Below are 7,877 nucleotides of genomic sequence, written 5' to 3'. Positions count from 1 at the left end.
TTGCAGGACTTGTGTGCCACTGGACCCCACAACCAGCCACATCAGGGGTCTGACCCACTCACCAGCAAACCCACAGTAGTCATGTGCTACCAGGCCTCATAGCCAGCCATGCTGGGGACTTTGCCCCACCCAATAACACACTTGTAGCAGTGGCACATGGCCAGGCCTTACAACCAGTAGGCCCAGGGACCAGCCCGGTCTACCCCTGTGCCTCCAGAAATAGCAGCCCTGCCACAACAGAAGGGAACATGCAGGCCACAGGGGACATCCCTGGAGTCCCCTGGGTGATGAGAAGGAAGCATGTGCTGGGCCCCAAAGGACATCTACTAAATAAGGCCACTTTTCCAAAGTCAGGAAATTGAGAAAATCTACATAATTCAGAGAAATAAGTAGAGAAGTAGGAAAAATGAGGAGACAAAGGAATATGTTGCAAAAAAGGAAGAGGAGAAACCCTCAGAAAAAGAACTTAACAACACAAACATAAACAATCTACCTGATAAAGAGTACAAACTAACAGTCATAATGATGCTCACTGAACTTGCAAAAAGAACAGATGAACACAGTACAAACTTCAACAAAGAGATAGAAAACATAAAAAAGAACCAATCAGAGATGAAGAGCACAATAATGGAAATGAAAAATTCAGTAGACGGAATCAACAGCAGAGTAGATGACACAGAAGAACACATCAGCAATCTGGATGCTAGAGTAGAGGAAGCCACCAAAGCTGAACAGAAAAAAAGAACTAAAAAGAATGAAGGCAGTTTAAGGGACCTCTGGGACAACGTCAAGCATACTAACATTTGAATTACGTGTATCCCAAAAACAGAAGAGAGAGACAAATGGGAAGAGAACCTGTTTGAAGAAATGATATCTGAAAACTTCTCAAACCTGTGGAAAGAAACAGACCTCCAGGTACAGGAAGCACAGAAAGTACCAAAAGAGATGAACCCAAAGAGGTCACCAAGATACATTATAATTAGAATAACAAGAATTAAAGAGAGAATCTCCAAAGCAACAAGGTACACACAAGGGAAACCACATAGGGCTATGAGCTAACTTTTCTGCACAAACCTTTAGGCTAGAAGGGAGCGCGATGATATATTCCAAGTGATGAAAGGAAAAAGACCTAGAACCAAGAATACTCCACCTGGCAAGGTTATCATTCAGAATGGAAAGAAAGATAAAAAAATATTCCAGCCAAGCAAGAACTAAAGTAACTCACCTCAACTGGCCTTACAAGAAATGTTAAAGGGACTTTGTTAAGTGGAAAAGAAAAGGCCACAACAGGAATAAGAAAATTATCAAAGAAAAAATATCACTTAGGAAGGCAAATATATAGTAAAGGTAGTGGATCGACCAGCTATAAAGCTAATATGAAGGTCAAAATACAAAAGTACTAAAATCGTCTATATCTATAATAAAGGTTAAGGGATACACAAAATTAAAAGAGGCAAAATATGATGTCAAAAACATAAAACATGGGGGGGGGGGAGAAAAGCGTATGGCTTTTAGTAAGAGGTTAAACTTAAGAGACCATGAACTTAATACAGATTGCTATAAACATAGATTATTATATATAAACCTCATGGAAACCATGAAACAAAAACCTATAATAAATACAAAAATAAAGAGAAAGGAACCCAAACATAACAATGAAGACAGTCATTAAATCACAAGGGAAGACGGTAAGAAAAGAAGAAAGGAACAGAGAAGAACTACAAAAACACTCAGAAAAGAAGTAACAAAATGGCAATAAGTACATACCTATCAATAATTACTTTAAACATAAGTGGACTAAATGCTTCAATCAAAAAATATAGGGTGGCTGAATGGATTCAAAAAACCAGGCCAATATTTATGCTGCATACAAGAGTCACATTTCACACGTAAATACATTCATGAACTGAAAGTGAAAGGACTGAAAAAGATATACAATGCTAATGGAAACAAAAAGCTGAGGTAGCAATAAATATAATAGACAAAATAGACTTTAAAACAAAAGCTGTAACAAGAGACAAAGAAGGGACTTACATAATGATAAAGAGGACGATCCAACAGGAGGCTATAAAACTCATAAATATCTACGGATCCAACATAGGAGCATCTAAACACATAAAGCAAATAATAACTGACATAAAAGAAATTGACAATAACACAATAATAGTAGGGAATTTAACACTCTACTTACATCAATGGATACACCATCCAGAGAAAATAGAACTACCACATGATCCAACTATTCCACTTCCAGGTATTTATCCAAAGAACACAAAAACACTAATTCAAAAAGATACATGAAACCCTGTTCATTGCAGCATTAGTCACAATAGCCAACACTAGGAAGCCACCTAAGTGCCCAGTAACATATGAATGGATAAAAATGGTTTGGTACACACACACACACACACACACACACACACACAATGGAATACTACTCAGCCAGAAAAAAGATGAAATCTTGCCATTTGTGACAATGTGGATGGACCTTCAGGGTATTATGCTAAGTGAAATAAGTCAGATGGAGAAAGCCAAATATCATATGATTTCACTCATATATAAAAGACAAAACAACAACAACAAACAAACAAGCACATAGATACAGAGAATAGATTGGTAGTTACCAGAGGGGACGGGGGAGTGGCGAAGGTGAAAGGGGTAAAAAGGCACATGTATGTGGCGGGATGACAACTAGACTTTAGGTGGAAAACAGGAGTCTGCACAGAAGTCGAAATATAATGATGCATACCTGAAGTTTATATAATTTTTTTTTTGAGGAAGATTAGCCCTGAGCTAACTACTGCCAGTCCTCCTCTTTTTGCTGAGGAAGCCTGGCCCTGAGGTAACATCCATGCCCATCTTCCTCTACTTTATATGTGGGATGCCTACCACAGCATGGTGTGCCAAGCGGTGCCATGTCCACACCCGGGATCCGAATTGGTGAACCCCGGGCCACTGACAAGTGGAATGTGTGCACTTAACTGCTCCGCCACCGGGCTGGCCCCTGAAGTTTACATAATGTTTTAAACCAATGTTATGTCAATAATAAATAAATAAATAAATAAATAAATACATACATAAATAAATAAATAAGAAAGGACAGGAACCAAGTCAGCTCTGCGTACAACAGCAGAATAAACTTATGGGTATTCTCTCCAGCTTTAATGTGACATTTCCCCCCTAATACACCAGTCCCTGTTTCAGTTCAAAGTTTCACGTTCCTGGGAGACAGAAACTGATTGTCCCATCTGGACCAGGGATCTCCTCCTGGAATAAGCTATGATGGTCAAAAGGTGAGGTTCACATATCACAGACACCAGACATGGCCATGTAATCTATGGTTTCAAACCATTTCCAAAGAAGGTAAATCCTTATTAATTGGATGTGCACTCCATCCCATGTGGTATCTACTAAAATCTAATATCAAGAGTAATGAGATTAAGAGGATGTATTCACTTTCCCCAGAAGATATAATATTTCCAGGCTTTTCCTGTCATAAGAACTTTCTGACACCACTGAACTGACCAAAGGGAACTGACAGAGAATTTCTGAGGTGGAAGGAGCCCTTTCCAACCATTAATTCAACCTTCTCATTGTATGATGAGAAATATGAGGCCCTTGCATGCAATCTTACATATAGTCACACAGCAAATAAGTGGTAGTGCTGGGTATACAGGAAACTTCTGACCTTTAATCCTGCAGACACTTTCTCTGTCTATGCTCCACAGTATTTAGCACTGTGCTGAGAACATAACCATGGTATCTTTTAAATTTCCCGATGGTATCATGCTCAGGTACAGGCAGCAACCTAGCAAGACGTATCTGTCATCCATGGCCAGAAGTCCAGAGAATTGGCCTGAGCTGAGTAGCTTCTATGAGTAGGCAGATAGCTGAGGTTTGGACACATGATGGATAAGCAATCAAGGACATATCAATGACAGCTTAAGATAGGCCTAAAAGACAAGATTCTTGTCCTCCTGAGTTTTCTCTTCTTGAGGCTAAACAGCCATAGGTCCTTCCACTGGAAAAGAGAAGTGGCTGCCTCATATGACCTTGTGTCAAGGTCACAGCTTACAGAATTGCTCAAACTATCCTTCTTGCTGTATGTAACAAACGTCCCTAATTTCAGCTGCTTCCCTTCATCTTTAACCAATTAACACCCAGCAAACTGGGATGTCTGCTCTTCCCAATATCATGACTGACTCTAAGGTTAGTTTAGGAAATATAGTGTAGTGGAGAAGTGTGCATATCTGCAGCCATACTACCTGGGTTCAAATCCTAGCTTCACCATTTCCTAGGGATGCGATTGTCTGCAACTCACCTATCTCCCTGGGCTTTGTTTTCTTGCCTGTAAAATGAGGATAATAACAATACCTATTTCATAGGGAGGTTGTGGGAGTCAAATGAGTTAATACATCCTTGGGGGTATGAGAGAGCATATATAGATAACCTGACTCCAAAGTAAGAAACACATCTAGAGACAGAGATTTTATTATTTTATTAATTCAGGTGAACCAGGCCTTCAAGAACTAAGCTCCCTAGCACTGACTTGACAAAACTAAAAACACTTAAGTCAACTACCAGCAATCAGCTGCAAACCCTAAAAGCCACTAGGTAACTGCTCCAACTACCACTGCTAACTCAGAGGCAAGGTATCCAGATGGATGTCCTAAGGGAGAATAGATGGGGCAAATGGTTCATAACAGATGTGCTTCTCTTTACTGTCTTCTTTTTTGGTTTGTTTATTGTTTAAACACAAAATAACACTCAGATAGATCCCAGAAGATATCACCTTCAATTGTTCTTCCAACAAATATTAATTGAGCACCTACTATATGGCAGCCACTGTTCAGTATGTTGAGGATAGAGCAGAGAACAAAATAGATGAAGTCCATGCTCTTACTGAGCTTATACTCTAGTGGGAGAGACTCTTTACCATAGAAGCAAACATACACATAAGATTGTGATCAGTACCTTGATAAAAATAAAAATGGGATAAAGTCACAGCCATGGGAGTTACTTTAATCTCAGTGGTCAGGGGAAGTTTCTCTAAGATCTGAAGGACGTTGGAGCCCACCATGGGTAGAACCAGGTAGAAAAAAAAGGAAGTGCAAAGTTCCAGAGGTCAGACAGATCTTTGCATATTGAAATAAAAAGGAGATCATGGCTAGAGGAGAGTCAACAAGGTTTTATAAATAAAGTCTAAGGGGTACGCAAAGGCTGGATCTAGAGATAGTAGTGGCTAGGGCCAGGGTGGTAGTAGTGGAGATGGTGAGAAGTGGTCAGATTCTGGACATATTTTTAAGACAGAGCCAACAGGATTTCTTGAACTGGATGTGAAGTATGAGAGAAAAAAGGGAGTCAACGATTTTGGGCCTGAGCAACCAGATGTTGCCATTAACTGGAATGGAGAATGGCATTAAATATAATTTCTGATGGGTCATTCTGGAGTTCTACTAATACCTGGGGATGGGACCTCAGGGGCCTTCTCTGACTTTGAGCTGCCTAGTCACCAAGGGGGCCTTGGTGTGGGACTGCTGTTTTGGGTGAGTGAAAGGCATGAAGCACATTTGTGGGAATCCCCACCCTCTCTTCCACCCCATTCTAGTCAGAAACCTGCAGACGCACACAGATGAGAAATAGAGAAGACAGAGCATACCGGGTCAGGCAGAGTGAAGAGGCCTTAGGGACAGAAGATTGGTTGTAGCCACTTCAGAAACTGCACTGGAGTGGGCGGTGCCAAAGAGGGCGCCTCCTCAGGAACTTTCTTGGCTATCTGGCAGCCTAGGGACCCACTCTTTACAAGAAACAGAGTAAAGAAAGGAGATGGGGTGGGGTATGGCATAGCCTGGCCGGCCCAGGAGGAGTTTGGGTGGAGCCGATTGTGTAAGCTTTAGAGCAGAGGGGGCGGGGGGACTGCCACTAGCAACTAACCTCAGCTTCCCTAACTCAGCAGAAAGGTCGAAGGCATTGTTGGAGAGGCCAGGAGGTCCAAGGTTCTGTCTGCCCGCCAAAGAGGGACAAAAACCCAAGTAGTGCGGTGCAGCTTTAAAGGGGCTGGTGATTGACAGAAAGTGTAGCAGTGCATGGGGTGGAGCCGTTGGGTGGGGTCTGGGACGGGCAGCTGGGAGAAGAAACCACAAGGAAGCAAAAAGAAAACCATTGCCCCAGATATCGCTAATGCCGGGTGGGGGAAGCTAGCCAGAAAGGGAGGAAAAGGAGGGTTTTAGAGCTCATCTCCACTCCCACCCCCGGTCAACTTTCGTAAACCCTCGTCTCCGTTTGAGGTAATTTAAAATCGAGTATACACTGGCCCTAGTCGGTGCCCATTGCCGCTAACTCTCCACTGAACTAGGTTTGTAGTACGAGGGAGTGAGGACCCCGGCTCCACCAGCTCAACCCCGGCCCCGCCCCGTCGGCCCTGGCCCTGGGCTGAGAGGAGAGGATGCCTCCGGAGGCGCAGAATCCGAAAGTAAGTCCCTTTCATTTCGCTTACAAACCCTCCTCTTCCTTTTGCCACCCTCACTAGGGTCTCAGCTGGGTAGCAAGGAAGCACCTTTCCGAAGGAGACTTTCAAGGAGGATCCAGAGGGTGGAGTAGGGTGGGGTGGGATAAGTAGGAGAGGGGAGGGGAAGAGAGGGGAGGGGAGGGGAGGAGAGGTGGTGCTTTAGAGCCTAGGGAAGCTGCCACCCACAGGGTAGGCGGGATAGGCGTGCTCAGAGTTTGGTCGTTGTATCATTAGAGCCTTGATTTCTCCTTCTGTCGTTAGAACCGCGACTTACCCCCTCCGGGCGTTCTTTCTTTTTGTCTCACTCCAGCATTCCTATCAGGTGGCTTAAAGCCTCTAGCTGAGAGCTGGGAGGGCTCCATCTTGCTTGGCTTCTTAAAGGGGCAGCGCACTAGATCAACTGAGGGAAATCTGTACTGGAAATTCAATCTCGAGAAGGATGGCAGTGACTCACCTTACTAAGACACTACTGTGTTGGAGGAATTTGTGTGGAGAGGACAGTTTTTTCTTCCTCATACCAGCCTCTAAACCTGATTCTTATATCCAGTTGATTCTCAGGAGGTGCACCCTAGGCAATGTTGCCAAGTTTCACATTAGTTAACTGCAGAGTCAATTGGCTCTGCAGTTTTAGCTGAAGGGGAAAATTTGTTTCCTGAGAGATGCAGTGGCAGTGCAGATGACTTGAAAACATTCATTCTACAAATATTTATTGAATGCCAGATTCATTGCCTGTAGCTGTTCCTACTGCTGAGTGGTGTCTGTAATGTGAAGACCATGTAAAGTGCTGTCACTGACTTCTTTCTTAAGAGATTGGTGGGCAAGGTTTCTTCCTAGGATATGGAGATGAATGTTGAATTTGATTCCAACATTTACCGAGCTTCTGTCACATCAAAGTTACAATGGTTAACGTTTGTTGTATTTTCTTTAGTACCAGGCATCCATATCCCTAATCCCAAGTGACTGGGAGATCCAGCTGAAGAGATAGGAACTCAAGTCAAAATTGCATGCAAAGTGAGAGAGGCAGGATGCTTCAAAAGGGAAGTTAAGGCCACCTTGGCTAATGTGTCATTCCCATGTCCATGTCCAATTGGGAAGATTGTGTTGGGGAGAAGGGCTTCACCAGCTCTCTCCTCGGGTAAAAAAAAAAATCCAAAAACCCCAAAAACTAGTGTGGTGGAGACTTGTTAGAAGGGCTCATATGGACCAGTGACATCTCTTCCATGTCTGTCTGTCTCATGTTTCTGCCTAGGGAGGGAGCCTAATGATATCTCACGAGTCAAAGCAATGGAAATGTGTTATTTGAGGTTTTAGGACTAGTATTTCACTTTGAAAGTTTCCTTTTGGTCAGTGGAATGCCACAGCTCCCAGC

At 43.0% G+C, this 7,877-nt stretch overlaps 1 protein-coding gene across 1 annotated transcript in view; it reads left to right on the top strand.

Annotated features, from left to right (window-relative positions):
- The first annotated feature begins 5,852 nt into the window (after window positions 1-5,852).
- The window catches only part of KLF8 (KLF transcription factor 8), a 268,709-nt gene continuing 266,684 nt past the window's right edge, over window positions 5,853-7,877 (top strand). The window contains exon 1 of the mRNA XM_046673630.1: window positions 5,853-6,472. The gene's annotated coding sequence lies outside the window, so the exon portion shown is untranslated. The remainder of the gene's footprint in view (window positions 6,473-7,877) is intronic.

This window comes from Equus quagga, chromosome 10 (genome assembly GCF_021613505.1).
Source record: "Equus quagga isolate Etosha38 chromosome 10, UCLA_HA_Equagga_1.0, whole genome shotgun sequence".
In the NCBI taxonomy this organism is placed as follows: domain Eukaryota; kingdom Metazoa; phylum Chordata; class Mammalia; order Perissodactyla; family Equidae; genus Equus; species Equus quagga.
Note: the sequence above shows the minus strand (reverse complement) of the source record. Positions and strands in the feature narration are given on the sequence as shown.